The sequence below is a fragment of the Cynocephalus volans genome, chromosome 11, assembly GCF_027409185.1.
Source record: "Cynocephalus volans isolate mCynVol1 chromosome 11, mCynVol1.pri, whole genome shotgun sequence".
Lineage (NCBI taxonomy): Eukaryota > Metazoa > Chordata > Mammalia > Dermoptera > Cynocephalidae > Cynocephalus > Cynocephalus volans.
This window is the reverse complement of record NC_084470.1, coordinates 65,420,801-65,438,168: the sequence shown is the minus strand read 5'-3', so window position 1 is coordinate 65,438,168 and position 17,368 is coordinate 65,420,801. Positions and strand designations below refer to the sequence as shown.

General features: G+C 40.8%; 1 protein-coding gene across 1 annotated transcript in view; it reads left to right on the top strand.

Annotated features, from left to right (window-relative positions):
* ERC2 (ELKS/RAB6-interacting/CAST family member 2) overlaps positions 1 to 17,368 on the top strand; it is a 799,084-nt gene that overhangs the window by 470,111 nt on the left and 311,605 nt on the right. The gene's annotated exons all lie outside the window — the stretch shown is intronic.

Genomic DNA, 17,368 nt, shown 5'->3' with positions numbered 1-17,368 from the left:
GTTAACCTGCTAAGAATTTGGCCATTTTAATCATTTGAGTCTGGGTATACTTTGTCTCCATTTATACTGAGTGGGGAAACAGTTATCTTGATAAGCGGGGATTTATCTCACCCTCACCTCTCATGAGCTGCCTGGATTCAGAGTAGAATAGACTCCTTTATGTAGCAGGGGGAATGGGCATGCTTTGAATGAGTCAAAAAAAAAAAAAAAAAAGAGCCATTGGTATTTTTTCAAAGTTCTTATCAGCAAAGAGCATTACCAAGAAATCCAATAGGGTAGTGATGACATTCAATTTTATTTGTACCAGGAATGCACAGATGGCTGGAGTTAGCAGCTATTCATTTTTAGCACATATCGCTCATTATTGTTAGTGGGAATTACACAGACCTATCAAAGTGGAGAAATAGAGGAGAGTCTGTAGTATCAAATAAATGTGCATCATTTTTGTGCAAAGGTCACATACTTTGAATAATTCCTTTCTGTAATTGTAACTTCCCGTAGTTAGTTTATTCTTCTAGCTGAATTTGTATGTTGTAATGGTATTTTTAATGGCCTGAAGAAAAGCATTTCAGCAAACTGCACAGGTTTGAGAGTTATAATTAGTCATTGCAGCTTGTGGATTCACATGAGAATAGTTCAATTGAGATGTGTTTTTACATAAAAGTTCCCCATGATTAATTGCCCAGGAAATGCTTCTAGTTCATACAGATTTGTAAATCTGCATCATAAAATTTCTACTCCCAACAGTTCAGTCAGTTAGAAATCTATGATTTTTTTTTTTAAACTATCACATTTTCAGGTGTTACTAGGACTTTTCATTTCATCAGTTTTCTCCAAACAGCAATGTAGAAAATAAACACCATCAGCCGGGAAAGTTACAGTTCCTTATCATATCACTTCTGCATTCAGAAAGTACACAAATACCCTGGTTTTCTAGATGATACATATTAAAATGTAATATTAAAAAAAATTCAAATGGAAAGAAAATCAATTAATTAGAAATATAAGCAGCATAGGTTCACTATGGTACAAAAAGTTAATAAGTATTTGACACATTACTTGTGAATAGTGTCTTAGTATGTTTTGTGCTGCTATAATAGAATACCACAGATTGGGTAATTTGTAATATGTAGAAATCTATTTCTCATAATTATGGAGGCTGGGAAGTCCAAGATCCAGGGCTGGCATTTGGTAAGGGCCTTCTTGCTGTGTCATTCCATGGCTGATGGTGGACGGGCAAGAAGGGTGAGAGTGAGCAAGAGAGAAAGCAAGAGAGGGCTAAACTCATCCTTTTATAAGGAACTCATTCCCAAAATAATGGCATTAATCTGATTCATGAGAGTGGTGCCCCCATGACTCAAACACTTCTCATTAGGCCCCACCTCCAAACTCCACCACACTGGGGATCAAGTTTCCAACACATGAACTTTGGTGGACACGTTCAAACCATAGCAATTAGAATGTTGCTTTTCCGCCAGGTTGGACTTTGGATATGTTGATTTAATAGGGGTTTTCAGTTTCCTCAGTTGGGATAGAAGAAAAGTCTTTTGTGCTTCTTTCTCCTTTGAAGAAAGAATTCTGATTTTGTAAGGGGCAAAAAGAAAGAATTTATGATTTATACCAGCAAATGGGCCTAATAGTAATCAGAATCACTGCATTGGCTGAGAAACATGAGGTTGAGATCCTATTAGCAGAACAAAACACCCACTTTTTGCAAATGAAGTCCATTTTTCTGCTTTATCTTGAATCTAGTTAAATATCTTTAGTATTCATCTAATTAATATTGATGGCTTATTTCTTGTAAGAGTAAAAATATTAAATATGCCTTATTACCTACTAGTATAGAAAAATCAGTCTATATAATATGACTTTATTTCTCATTTTAAATTATGCTACAGCTATGTATGATAAAGAGTCATTCATACATTATCCTATAGGAACTTTCTAAAATTATGTTATTTCTCAAACCTCAGCCTTTCCCTGGGTAAACGGTTTCCATGGATGCTGTATGCGGAATGTTAGAGCAGGCCTACTCTGATGTCTGTCTTCGCAGAGTCTAAGATTATTTTTAGTCTACGTGGTGTCTGTTTTATATAACAGACAGAGCATTTGCCTAAAGAGGAGATGCATTGCTAGAGGTGTATGTGTGTAAAATAAATATAAATACACAGGAAATATGTAAGCATAAATATATGTGTGTGTGTGAAATAAATAGAAATATGTATCTCTGTGTGTGTTTATGTGTGTGTGTCCTCTGATGTGGGAAGTGGGTATTTACTGGATTTTCTGTGGTGGGAAGAAGAGAAGGTACTTGGAACAGCTGATGAGGATGGCAGGGATAGGCTTTGGAAAAACAATCTTACAGCTGGGCAACGGGTTTTTCTTTAAAGTGGAAGGATTATCTTGGTTAGCTCTGATAATAGGAAATTAGCAAGTGCAGTAAATCTGAGAATAGCTTGTCAGGTTAGGAAAATGACATCAGTTCTGGAGTCTAACAGAATGGGATGGAAGCCCAGTTCTGCCTCCTTCCAGGTGGATGAGCCCTCTAAGCAGGTTGCTTACCTGTTCATTTCACTTTTCTGTTCTATAGTATTTTTGTCCTAAGGTTGTCATGAGGATTAAACAAGTTCACGTGTATGTAACATGAACATTGCCTAGTCCAGAGAGAGGCTGATATAATGCTATATTTGGTAGCATGCCTGCTTATGAACCTGAGTTGGGAGTCCTGATGGCTGATACGTAGATTTTAAATGGGGCAACATTTCTCAAAATTGGGCCACCCTGCCTCTGGGAGTTTCAGAAGTATTGCCATCCAGGTGGAAACGAGAAAGGGTGTGAAAAACTGTGGGTGCCCAGGATTTTCCTGTGTCCTTCAGGTAAAGATTCTGCCATGACTCAAGTATGGAAAATTCTGTCCTTTGAGAGAATAGGCTTGGTTAAGAAGAAGGAAGCATGAGAAGGATGGTTGATGTTCCTGGGATCAGGAATCTGCAGGTGGCTCTGCAGGAAACCTGGGAGATCATTGTATTCTTCAGAGTCTTCGTGAGATAAATAGAGTTCTGAACCAGCCCTTGGTATTCTCTGACTGTTTTTTGGTCTGAGTAACCATTACCATGTAGAAGATCTTTCCAAGGGGCATCTGAAACAGCAGAAGTGCATTGGCTCACATGAAGGATAGATGAAATGAGAGGTGCTCAGGTATATCTCGTGAGTAGGAAGTGGTTGGGGGTGGTTATAACTTATATAGCAGAGCTGAGGCCTGTTCCACAAACTCAGGGGTACAAGAAATGTCACATCTTTATTTCTTTATTGCTTTTAAAGTGACTTTGGTCAGACCCCAGACCTGAGGCCATACAGCCAGTAAAGTGAGAGGCCAGACACTGCCTCCAGAAGCCCTCACTGACTCTGTCACATTGCCTCCCATGAGGTCTTGGCTTTTAACCGTGGAGCTGAGATAAACCAGGACTGCAGACAGGTGCCATCTGTCTGCAGAGGGATCTGCAGTGGGGTGTGGGATTGAGGGGATGGGAACCTTCTCTTCAACAGCTTTGTCCAACACAGTCTCCTTTAACAGGTGTCACTGAGCAAAGGCATGTATCTGTCCTCCAAAGTGAACCACCCTGGATTCAAGGAGGACAGAAGCCATTGTTGTTGTTGTTGTTGTTATTATTATTATTATTTTCCTTAACATTAAGATTACTGTAATGTGGCATGTGTGGACTCATTCTTATGTGCCATACATTCTTCATACATTATCTCATTTATTTCTCATCTGAGTAGGTATTATGTTACTGTTCATATCCTGTTTCACAGGGGAGGAAACTGATACAAGAGAAATTAACTCACTTGTCCCAGGTCCTTCAGTGAAGAAGTGGTTGATCTGAGATTTGAGCTCATGCAGTTAGTCTCCAAGTCACAGCTTTAAGCTCACTCTGCCCCACTGGCACTTTCTGCCTCTTTCTGAGACCTGTTTCTAGCCTGAAGCTATTAACAGGGCCCCCAGATTCAGCCTGCGTGGCTGTTGGAACTGCCTTTGAGAAGCAAAGGAAAGGCATTATTCTGCTTCTAAGCAGAATCCCGGTTGGTCAGGGCTGGGATTTCTTCAGGGGAGAGTGAAAGTTAACTGTCTCCACCTTACTGGGAATAATAAAGTTGATGGGCGACAGCAAAGAGGGTGGCTTACTCAGGTACTGAGCAACAAGAGAGCATTTTAAGCAGCTCCAATTGATGAAAACTGGGGACTGGCAGTGACAACTAGAGATAACTTCTTGTACCTCATAGTTTGCCTGGCAATTCCCAGTGGTTCTGAGTGTCTTAATCATACTAGCCAAGTGAGCGTGCGCAAGTCAGAGAACTGCTCTGAGCAAGAGTCTCATCGTCTGAACATGGAAGATGTGGATTTGCTACAAAATCCTGTTTGTATCACCTCTAGTAGCACCAATAAATCTTTGCCGTTGTTAATTACATGTTTGAAAATTAGGATGCATTTAGGTGGTATAGATGAACATTTAAGTATTTTATTATCTATGCCTTTTTTGTACTATAATATCCATACATTTGCAGACTGAACATATGATTCCACTGGTTCTTGCTCAGGAAGAATCTAAGGTCAAAAAGTATGTAATGTAAAAATATTTAAAGAAAGAAGTATATAGCACAGTTGGTGCACAGGTACAGCAAAAATCATTGAGCAGATACACTAATGACTAAGTGTGGGACTAATAATGTTATTCCTCACACTTTATACCTCAGAACAATAATTCAGTGGGGTTATCCTGGGAGAATTAAGGGTTTTGGTCAAATAAGTCTAACAAACACACCCTACAGTGTCCCTTTTTGGAGATTCCTAGTGCACTTTATAATATTAAAGGCTCTGAAAAGTCCTGCAGAATAAGAAACCTGTTTACATACTGTCTATGCTATCAATACTTACTTGATCCTAGCCCTTCTTGGTTTTTTGTTTTGTTTTGTTTTTGTTTTATTCTTTGGTAACCATTATTAACATACCTTAGAGCTAGTGCTGCGAGAACACTGTTTAGAAACTGCTGAGTTAGGAAAAACATGTCATCATAAGAAACTGAAACAGGTGGCATTGCAGTGATGGATTTTGGAAGTGGTTAGTTATGCTGAGGCAATTGTGTAGGGAAGTGGTTTGTTCTGTCTTCTCATATAATTGGGGGGAAGTGGTTTACACCCTCTTTGCCGATAATTCTGCCACTTTGTTATCCTTCATTGACTTTTGTTGCAGCCACCACCCACTACTGATTCTGTTTTACTCATTCACAGCAGACTAAGAGAAGAGGTTTGAGTTATGAGAAGAGTGGAAAGAACAGGCATTTATTTTTGTAGTATGTTGTCATGGGGATAAATACTTGGGAAAGTGTAAGGATGCGTAAATTACCACAACCCCTCATTGGCCATAAGTTAGGCCTTCCAGATGCCTTAGATTGCACTGATGAAAATGGTTTGGAAGAAGTTTAGGACAATGGAAAAATGAAGTCTGTTAGATACATACTAAGGTAAATAGTTCCTAAGAATTGTTTTGAATTGGCAGTAAAAAGATTATGAAATATTTAGAAAGGATAGCACACATATAAAGGCAAAGGTTTAAAAAAAAATTTTTTTTAATTAACATATAATTTGGACACTGGGTAATGTCCGAATAAATCTGTGCTGTCCAACATGGTAACCACTAGCCACATTTGACTATTTAAATTTAAATTAATTAAAATGCGATACTAATTAAAAATCACTTCCACAGTTGCACTAGCTGCATTCCAGGTGTTCAGTAGCCACACGTGCCTAGTGACTACCATACTGGACAGCATGGAAGTGGAACATTTCCATAATTGCACAGAATTCTATTGGAAAGAGCATATGGGAGACAGAATTCTGGCATGGCCCCATGATCTCCACCCCCTGGTTTTCACACCCTTGTATAATCTCCTCCACTTGAGTGTGGGCAGGACCTGGGACTTGGATCTAGCCGATGGAGTGTGGCAAAGGTGATGGAATACCACCCCCTTGATTATGCTACCTTCTGTAAGACTCCATCTTAGCAGACTGGAGAGAGATTCTCCTGCTGGCCTCGAAGAATCAAACAGCCATGTTGCAAGCTGCCTGGTAGAGGGCCACATGGCAAGGAACTTTGTGTGGCTTCCAGGACCTCCGCAGCCTCCAGCCACTAGCCAACAGCCAAGAAAAAACTGGGAACCTCAGTCATACAGCTGCAAGGAAAGGGATTCTGCCAATGACATGACCAAGCTTGGAAGCGCAGTCTTCCCCAGTTAAGCCTATAGATGAGAAATGCCGTCTGGCTGACACCTTGATTTCAGCTTGGTAAGACCATGAACAAAAGGACCAGCTAAGCTGTGTCCGCACTTCTGACCCACAGGAGCTGGGAGATAATAAATGATAATAAACTTTTAGGCTGCTAAGTTTGTGGTAATTTGTTATGCAGCCATAGAAAACTAATTCAGCAGTGGTCCAAATTATCTTTGGGATGGCCTGATAAGCCATATCTCAGATGGACCAGATCCTAAAGAGAGTGTAACTTGCTTTATTGAGACTTTGCCTACTTCACAGAGAAAAAAAAAAGATTGTAACTTTCAAAATGGAATGTCTAGGACTGGTGAGTATGTTCCATTCACTTTTGTGGCTAAGATCTCATAATAATGTGTAATAATATTTTATTATTCTTATTTGGCATAACAGATAAAACCATGATCTTTGTCATCAAAGAAACAAAGCCTCAAGTTCTGCATCCCCTACTCACTAACCGTATGATGTGGGGCAAATTACTTAACCTCTATAAACCTGTTTCTTCATCTGTAAAATGTTGATAAAATACCCTCCATGTAAATATGCTGTTTCATTTCATTGAGATTATATTTTTACAGTGCTTAGCACAGCACCTGATACATTATCTGACATCTGAAAACAGAGGGTGTTTTTATTATGTAACAATATTTTAAAATTGATTTCTGATAGCAAATAATATAAACTCCAACATTATTTCTTTACTCTAACCTGGAAAATCACCCTGTAAGATTTTTATCTTCTTACACCTCCACTTTATTTTATGTCTGGGCTGCTGCAGCCCAATTCCAGATTGGATGTAATAAAAATAGGTCTTGCATACATGAAGTGCCCCTTGTGCTCATAGGTTGATTTGGCTGTATATTGTCTGGGCAAATCGCCCCCAACCTCTGGCCAGACTGTGGAATGTTGGTTTCCTCCAACATTAGTCCCCTGGGGGTCAATTTTCACAGTTTCCATATGTTTTTATATTACCCCAAACTGTAAATACAGCTGACACCCTACCAAATTGGCCCTAATGTGCCTATGTCTAACAGTGGAGTCGTAGGCTTTTAGAAGGATACAGTACTCCATGGAATTGTGGCAATTATACGAATGTTTTGTTTTGAAAGTGTTCAGATTCCATTTTTTTTTTTTTTCACTTCAAAAGAAGTGAATGATGTGCAAAGAAAAGATATGAGGTGGGAAGAGGGCAGGAGTTTTCATTTTGTGTTTTGCCCTGTCTTAGGTTTGCTCCCATGGTTGCAGAAGTTCTGTCCTCACATCTGTTCCCTGATATCTGTACTGTCCTTGTCCTTCTGTCTTTCTCTTACTTTGCCTTCTTGTTGAGCTTCAACCTTTGTCTTCATTTATTTTGTCATCCCCAAATGCTTGGTCTCTGATTCAGTCTGTGCAGGAAGAAGAACCAAATTCATTATGATATGAAATTCCAGGATGTGAAATACAATCTTGGTTGATGGTTTCATCCATAAAACCTAATAATTTGTTCAAAGGTGGTTAATGGGTTCAGAGAATGGAAATTAACAGTGAAATTGTGCGGCACCCTTGTTGGTTTTGTGTTCTGCTTTGTAGTCGGGCCCTCGTTGCAATAACCGTTGCTGCCACTGTGACATTTAAGCTGTTAAGCTCCCGCCTTCCAATCCAAAGCTTTCCTGGTGGAAAGCTAAGACTCTCTAATAATTACCTCATTTGTATCTAGTTCTCTGACAGTCAACCAAGACTTTCAGGTTCTGCTCCATAGAACTTTCGGAGGCTGCTTGGGAGAAGAAGAAGCAAGACAGTGTGGGAAGGAGCTCTGCAACATTCTGCACAGGTGCTTGGCATAGTGCTGAGGTGAAGGGGTGAGGAATGGTCTCTGGAGCCAGACTGAGAATCCTGGCTCTGACACTCAACTAGCTCTGTAACTTCAGACAGGTTCCTCATCTGTAAAAGGAATAAACAAACAGGACCTACCTAAGAGGGCTGTTGTGAGGAGTAAGTTAATATAGGTAAAGTGCTTACAGCACATCATGTGTTGTCACAGGATAAGTGATGTGATATGAGCATTTGCTGCTGTGATGATTATTGCTACATGTTCTAGACCAGGGGTAGGCAAACTCTGGCCCAGAGGCCAAATCTAGCCCTGCTGCCTGTCCTTGTAAATAAATTTTATTGGAAAACAGCCACAGCCATGTGTATACATATTGTCAGTGGATGCTTTTGCACTACAATGACAAAGTAGAGGCAAAGTTGAGAAGTTTCAACAGAGGCTGTATGGCCTGCAAATTCTGAGATATTTACTTTCTGGCCCTTTACACAAAAAGTGTGCTGACTACTGTTCCAGACTTTTTCTCAGCAACATCGATGAGAACAAGTTATCAGTTTTCTGTGAACTGTGTAAATTTTTAAAGCCATCTATTGAATACAAATTAAATTACATAAGTGATAACTAGGTCATTTACTTATTTATTTGCCACAGTCTCTTAGATTTTTAGTTTAATTTTGAAAATGACCTTTATAGGACTAAGAATGCTAGATGTTAGCACCAGATAATAATACTCATTTGTATTCATCCAGGTTTCTTTTTTTTTTTTTTTTTTTTTTGCTGTGGGGTACCATTTCAAAGATAATCAACTAATATTCATTATATGAAATTGAGTTTTTTATAGAACATGCTTTTCTGAAAACAAATGTGAGAACAAACTTAATTCATGTAACTCCCTAGATACATGTTTCTAAGTAATTGTAAGAGTTCACATAAAGCATGTGGTATACAAAAGGGGGCCTGTTTTATCCTTTGACCATAGAGAGGGCAGGTTTAAGAATTAGATTTAATGCAGCAGAATCTGTTGGTGATGGACAAGGCATTGTGGTCGCTCCTGGGAGAAGAGAAGAGAATAGGACAGGTGTGAGCACTGCACACCAGGTACTTATAGCAGAACAAGGAAGACAGGAAAGGATCAGAAGTGGGACAGGTTCTTGGCGCAGCACACAGTGTGATTTGGGAGTTTGTAACAGGAGGACCGAACTTTCTTGAAGCCTTTCTGAGAAGGCTTCCCAGAGGACAAAGCATTTACGCTGAAGTAAGAGGGATAAATATGAGTTATCTGTGATGAGGGGGATGGGGTAGGGTTGAGGTAGAGTTTCCAGAAGAGGAAAGCATGTGTGCAGAAGCCCTGAGGACCGCAGGACTTGGTGTGTCAGGGTGCAAATGGAAGGCCAGTGTGACTGGGGGTGTGGGATGAGGTAAGACAGGGAGGCGGCAGTTAGATCCGGTAGAAGTCATGGAAGAAGCATGGCATTTTCACAGGGGGTGGAAATCCAGTGAGAAGTTTTGGGTGGGAGGGGGATGTAATCCTATCTGTGTACTTTCCATGGCCTCTCGGAGAATGCATTGGATAGACCAGTTGGAGCTGGCCTCCTCGTCCAGCTGAAAGATGATGGTAGATTGGGCTGGAGAGGAAGTGGTTAGGAGCCATTCCTTCACTCTGGTGCACATCTAGGGACAGACCCTGTCCTGGTAGGAATGCTTGACTACGGTGGAACAGTCAGTAAGCATTTCAAAATGCAAGTAAATGTAAGATTATATATTGTGGTGCTTGCTAGGAAGCAAGTGCACAGGGTGTGGTCCGAGAGAGTTTTAGTCAGGGAAGGGCCATACTTGGTTTGGTGCCCAGAAAAGGGCACTCTGAGGAGGCATTACTTCAGCTGAGACCCAAAGGATGAAGGTCAGTCATAGAGGAGTGGTGGTCATGGCCAGGAGTTCCAGATGGAGAGAACAGCCTGTGCCTGTGTGCTCTGGTGGGAAAGAGCTGGCATATTTTAGGAACTGAAGGAAGACTGGATTCTGGCTTCTGGGGCTAAGGGTAAGGACGGTGTGTGTAGAATCTGGCTGGAAGGTCCACAGGTGTATGATTTTATTCTTTGGGAAATGGGAAGCCACTGGAGGATTTGTATGCCAATAAGTGCATGACCTGATGTGTCTTGAAACACTCGCTCTTGCTGATGAGTGGAGAATGGATTAAGAAGGGAGCAAGAGTGGAAGCAGGGAGACAGGGAGGAGAGAAGAGCGTTGTGGTCCAGGCAGGCAGTGATGGAGAAAAGGGGTCTGCCCACTCCCTGTTTGCCTGTGTGTGCTCCTGCACTGTTGGCTCTGGGCAGGTCGTTGAGGCACTCAGGGAATACGTGGAGTCACGACATACCAAAGCAAGGGCAACTTGCTGGGCAGGCGGACATGGCAGAGGAACCCTGCTTTGGGCTCTCCACGTGGTGAATTGGCCACCAACTTGGACCATGTGGGCTCAGAAGCCTGAGCATGTAGTCCAGTTTGCAGTGAAAGGGATGTAAACCTGACAGCACATTTAGTGCTTGGCAATGAGAGCAATAACCATCCCAGGGCTACCGTTCTCAGACCCACATGACCACCTTGTGCTCTGTGGGACACCAGACCTAGATGGGAGGACAAGTGATAAGAAATTTATCTGGTCAATAGTAAATCAGAGCCAGTCTTGTTAGTTAATTACGTGACCCTTACAACTATGTAGGGCCTGCTTGCTAGGAATAGTGTGTTGTTATTAGATACTCACAGGTTGAACACTGAGTCCTAAGGATGGTGAGATACAGGCCTTGCCTTTCCCCTTTGAGTTTCCTGTGGGCTCATGCTAATCCTACCTAGAACATATGGAGGGGGGAAGGGGGAATCAGCAATCAACCCGGCTGTCTCTGCTCCCCATCCCTGGGGTTTTCCCTAATAGTCCCCCACCATCTTTTCTCTCTAGCTTCAGCTCTCAGTCAGTGGGTTCCATTCATGTTTGGGACAGTGTTTCATTGATACTTAGGGGGAGGGGTTTCTTCGGGGTCAGAATGAGGAAGAACATTTGAAGGAAATCAGCCCTTCAGAACTTCCCCCAGAGTAAAATATCTATGAGGAAAACAAACCCTTCTCTTGCCAATTGTGACCACCTTCTGCTGTATAACCTGCTAAGATTGCTCCCAAGGTCTTCCCGGCTTGGGTGAGAAGATTGATGGTGAGGGTAGGGGAAAGTGGATATGTGCTCTAGAAGAGGATTTGGGGCAGGGGGTCAGGCTGACGTTTATAAAGTACTCACTGTGTGCCAGGGACTGTTTCAAGAGCCTTAGTATTATTAAATCATGTAACTCCCCCACTCCCCAAGGAGATAACTTGGCTGGGGGTCACAGACTTTGTAAGGATTGCTGCTGTGATGAGAATGCAGCCAATCTGGCAGTGAAGTTCTTGGTCTTGGGCGTCTTACTGTCCTGCCTCTCAACCCCCTCGGTCTCAAATGATTCAACCACTTCATCAGGCCCAAGGAGGCTTTTGCTAGTGGGGCCCGATATTACAAGGTAGAAAGCTAAAATGCTCTTTGCCTCCAGGAAGCTCTACATCTCAAATTTTCAAATCTGAACACTCCCTCTTCTTTAACACTTTCTTTCTTTAGCTATGTTTTCAAGTTCCAGGTATGTCCTGCTGGCCTGGTAAATGATAAAAGGCGTGTTGGCATCGTGTGCTTTATCTGAGAGTGGCTTTGTCTCCGAGTCCTTGTGTAGCCCCAAGCACCATGGAGGAGACAGAAGGTACTCACCTCCAGAGCAAGTACCATAGGGAGGGAGAGGAGGAGGAATAAAGTGAAAAGGGAAGCCACATCGGAAAGCACGGGGGATGAGCTCGGGTACCCCACTGAAGTGGGGGACAAGGACTTAAGCAGTGGTCTTTCATTAAAGCTAGTGCCCAAACACTTGGGCATCTCTTGAGAGGCTGCCACAAAATGCAGAGTCCAAGAGATCTGGCTTGTTCTGGAGCTAAGTCCTCAGAGCTTGGCCTGACCGGTGGCTCTTTGCTGGGAGAAGAGCTAGATTCATGTAGCTGCGGCAGGCCAGATTCTTACTTTTCCAAGAAGGGATATCATACTCATGACTTTTAACACATTTGTGCTTGCTATAAAATATCTTTAGAATATTTATGTTAGCTTTCTAAAATTTATAGCTATGCTAAAATACTGAATGGTATTTACAAGCTTCAAAAAATGGGATCATCTCTGTGGTTAAAAGTAAAAGCTTTTATTGTCGGAAATTCTGCATGCAATACGCATTGTCAGCTTCCATTGTGTGTGTGTGGCCCGGCTACTTGGGCAGTCGCTTCGGGATCCCAGCTCACTTACCCATGCTTGTCATGACCTTCCTGCAATGCTTCCATCAGGAAAACTGCCAGGAATGTAACTCATCACATTATTAAGCACAAGTGGAAGCTAAATGTGTGACAAAAAGTATTCAATAATGCATTCCAAAGTCCATTGTTTGAGGTGTTTAGAATACCTGCTGTTCTGGTGTGGGAAACAAGCCACTATACATGTGTGCACAGTATTGCACAGGACATGATTACATTCTTAGTGCAAGCAAAGAGTGAAACAGAGTGAATATGCAGGGGTCTCTTCTGAGCATTTTACTTGTACTAACTCATCTGCCCTTCACAATAGCCCTATGAGATAGATACAATTATTACTCCCATATTTTATGTGACTAAGCTGAGACACCAAGAGGTTAAGAAAATTGCCCATGGTCACACAGCTAGAAATGGCAGACTTCTGGTGGGAGCCCAGGTAGTCTGGCTCCAATGTTTATGCTATTAGCCACTGCATTGCAGCTGCTCCTGGAAGATTCATATAGCCCTGAAATAGTCTTTCATGGGGGTTGTACTATTTTACATTCCCAGTTAAACATACATTTAGTTATTTATCTGAGAGAAATGAAAACCTATTTCCACAAAAAGACTGGTGTAAGAATTGCAGCTTTGTTCTTAATGGTAAAAATAATTGAAACCACCCAAATAGCCATTAACAAGGGAATAGCTAATCAAATTGTAGTGTATTCCTATAATGGAGTACTACTCATCCATAGCAAGGAATGAATTGATACACACAACAATATGGGTGAGTCTCAAAAACCTTATGCTGAGTGGAAGAAGTCAGACACAAAAGAATATAGAAGAGGCAGAACAAATCCATGTAGATGAATAGTAATTACTTCTGGGCAGGGGGAGGCACATGAAGCTGGGTGATAACAATGCTGTATATTTTGATTGGTTAAAAATCATTGACTTGTGCACTTAATATCTGTGCATTTTCTTACATGTATTTATACCCCACTTAACCCCCGCACACACAAATGCGTACAATAAAAACTGAAGTTCACTTTATTCCTCAATCCCATTCCCTTCCTCAGTGGTAGCCATTGTTTATAGACTGGAGTGGGGTTTCCAGGAGTTTCCATGTACATGCATGTGTGTATATATACATCCAGATAGGCTTTTATATTTAAATGTAAATAAGATCAGGCTACATGTATTATTCTGCTACCTGCTTTCTTTTTTGGTTAACGTTATTTCTTGAAAGATTTTCCAAATTCATATTTCATTTTGCCTTAATCTTTTTAGCTAGCCTGATTCCATATTCTGAATGTACTTAATTTCTTCAGTCAGTTTCCTTCTGATGGACAATTAGGCAGTTTTCAAATGTTCACTTTTACAGTTGTAATGAAAATGTTTGTACATACATATTTGTGCACGTGTGCAAGCATTTTTATAGGCTACTATCCTGAAAGAAGGGTTTGCTTGGATAAAAGGTATGTGCCTTTGATGGATACTGCCAAATGGATTTCCCAAAATGGCTTTTTTAAAAATTATGCTCTTTCTGACCACATGTGAGAGAACCAGATTTCTGCATCCTCTCCAACAGTGAGTATTATCAATCTTTTAAAGTATTCGAGAGCAGATGGATTTAAAAAATGGCATCTTCTTGTTTCTGCTGAGATTTTAAAAGAAAAGAAGTTTTTGATTTTCTCCTACATACACAAATATATACATGCCCTTGAAGAAATGTGTGTGCCTCCTGTCCAATACTCCTAGCTATGTAACTCTAGAAATTTCGAAGTCTGATACGTTCTCATAGGCAAGTTAGAGAACACTTTCTAGTTTTAATTTGGCAGACTATTCTACTGAAAATAGCAGGATTCTGTTCTCTCTTACGTTCTTTCTTAATATGGTAGCCATTGTTGACCTTGATTTCTGTTGGAAATTTTTTATTTAATCCAAATTCCTTAATGGTGGCTGAATTTTTAAAAATGACATAATTAGCTTTATGAAACTGCTTTATGAAGCTGATCAATGTAAATTGAACATTGAAATATATATTTAATATATATACCATACCCCACTATATTTTCCAACTCTTCCTCCTCCCATAATTGCTTTTGTCTTTTTAAATTTTGTATCTTGAATATATTTTTGATGGTGTTTCCTTGGAAAAAAATTTACTCCAAAGAAACTTTTCTGAAGATATAGCAGCTCAGACTCTGACAGAGCCTTGGAATTGCCCAAGTTGCCAAGTGGATGGGAGTTTGGAAAAGAGGTGTCAATGACACTTTCTTCTGGGGTGGTATAGCAACAGGGTGTTGTAGTCTGCACCCTCAGGGGCCCTCCCTTCCAGATTTTAGGGACAGCTGAGAGCTGCACTGAGTTTACTCAGTGTCGGTTTACTTCTGCAGGTGGGGGAAAATGTGAAGACTGATAGGCCACTTAACAGACTTTATTCTCGGAAATGCTGAAGTTGTTTCTAGCAAAAATCACTTGTGGTCATTTTTTTTTTTTTTTTTTTTTTTTTTTTTTTTTTTTCACTGAGCATCACACAGATTCTGTGGGGGCATTTTCTTTTCTTTAAGGACATTTTTCTCCAGAGCAATTTTTCTTTTCCTTTTTGACTTTCAGGCAAGCTTTTATTAGAGGAATGGGTTTGACTGCTAGAAATAAACTTGAAAACCATGGCACAACTGCAGGGGAGAGTGCATGCTTTAAATATTGCTATTGACAGTCACAGCTACAAAGACAAGATGATCATTCTTATCACCTTCCTCTGCATTGATCTCATCAGCCCAAATCGTAAACAGCACCATTCCAAACCCAACTTGTCTTTTTAAACCACTAGTGTCTTAAATAGGGCAGCATTTGAAGGAATGGTTGGAGAATGTTGAAGAGAGGCCTCCATCACAGTGTCAGAACCTCAGTTTTCCATTTTTCTTAACATTCATTCTTAATTCAAGAAAGCTTTAAGAGACACATGGATTTGAAATTTGTTTTTTTTTTTTTTTTTTGGATTGAAAAAGCATTGCTGTATCCCTGAAAGTAAGGTCTATTATGTTCAGACTGCTTCAGGAACTTTGTTGGAGTTCTTTATACAAATGATGTTTGTAATAATATCTTTTATTTATCACTGGTACTGGGGGTGGGGGGTCATTTAGCAGTTGATTCTATTTGACAGTATACTTTAAAGTAAAAAAAGTATTTCTTTGTAAAAATGTCCTCTAATTAAACAATCTCACTAATCATACTGACCTCTCTATCGCTTCCTCTTACTGAGCACTGGCCTTCTTTCCTAAGGAACTGGAAAATCTGCTTGCCCTGGGTTAGTGTGAACTTTGGAAAAACTACGTCCTCTTTCAGCTGGGAAACAAGAGGTTGTGCTTAACATCTTTACAGTAACCAAAAGATAATTTTCTTTTTTTTTTTTTTGTCTTTTTTTTTTTCGTGACCGGCACTCAGCCAGTGAGTGCACCGGCCATTCCCATATAGGATCCGAACCCGCGGCGGGAGCGTCGCCGCGCTCCCAGCACTGCACTCTCCCGAGTGCACCACGGGCTCAGCCCAAAAGATAATTTTCTAAAAGCAGATTAGCATGTAGGCTTGAGTTGGTGGTTTCATATGTGTACGTTGCTCTATCAGGTAATAATGGGGAAATATCAGAGAAAAATGCAATCCAAGTAATGACCAAGGATATGGTTATTCTATATTGCCTTATGTCATCCTGAGTGCCACCAGAATATTTAAATCACTGCTTCAGTTGCTACTATGAATATTCATAAGGAGACAAAGTGTTCAGAATGTATTTATTAGCAGAATTCCTAATAGAAGATTATTGGACTGAATAAACAATTTTCTTGAACTTCATTTTCTTGGGGTGGGAGAGAGTGGGGGAGTACATAATTTTGTGAGGTCTCGAAATAAGAGTTTCTTATGAAGAGCTGTTTTCATTTGATTTTTAATTGTTTCGGGTTGACACGTTCACTGTTTAGCACCTAGTTTGCATCTTGTTTATATTTCCAAAAGGCAGTGATTCTCAGGATGCTCATTTGGGTGTCAGGGCTCAGTAGCAGAGAGAGGGGGCGAAAGATCAGGAGGGACCCCAAAGATTCTTCCCTCTGTCCTCCTTTTTGGAGTCACTGCTCCTGAGCCCTATGTCCCACCCTCGTGCCTCCTCATGTGTTGGATTAGATTTATAACAGCTGCCATGGACATGGTTGCCTAAGTCTGTGGAATGTTTTGCTAAATGCTGCTGGCGAAATAGTCTACATTAAGCCCGTAACTCCCGTTTTTTTTTTTTTTTTTTTTAACTCATCCTTTATCCTTAGTCTTTTACCCACTTGATCACTTTATGATTTTGCACTTTGACATACTATTAGATTCATTAAGAACTTTTTCTCTAAGCACCAGAACTTTGTTTAACATTATGGTTGGCCAAACTGTTATTCTGTTTGAGCTAAGTGATGACAGTGTATTTGATAGGAGACTTGTAATTGTTATTTTAAAATCAAAGTAATGGATTATGATCTAAGAATAAAAAGATGATCCAAAAGAATAATAACAATTAGAACAGCAACCAGTTAGAAGAAAATAAATGCCACATCATGGACCTCAAGACCCTGTGTGCCCAGACTCTGCCTACTTTTGCAGTTCCATCTCCTACCTACCTTTTCCCCACCCAGGGATAGCCTCGCTGCAGCCTTCCACTTTCCTTGAAGTAGCCAGCTCCTTTCCTGCTTTGGGAATTACTTGTGTTGTTCTGTCTAGGTGGGGAGCTCCTCCACTGGCATTTCTCTTGGTTTGCTCCTTTGAGTCTCAACCACAATCTCACCTCCTTAGGGAGGCCTCCCCTGGCCACAGTGTCTAAAGCCATCTCCGCCCACCCCCTACCTGTTCACACATGCATGTTATCCTTTCTCACAG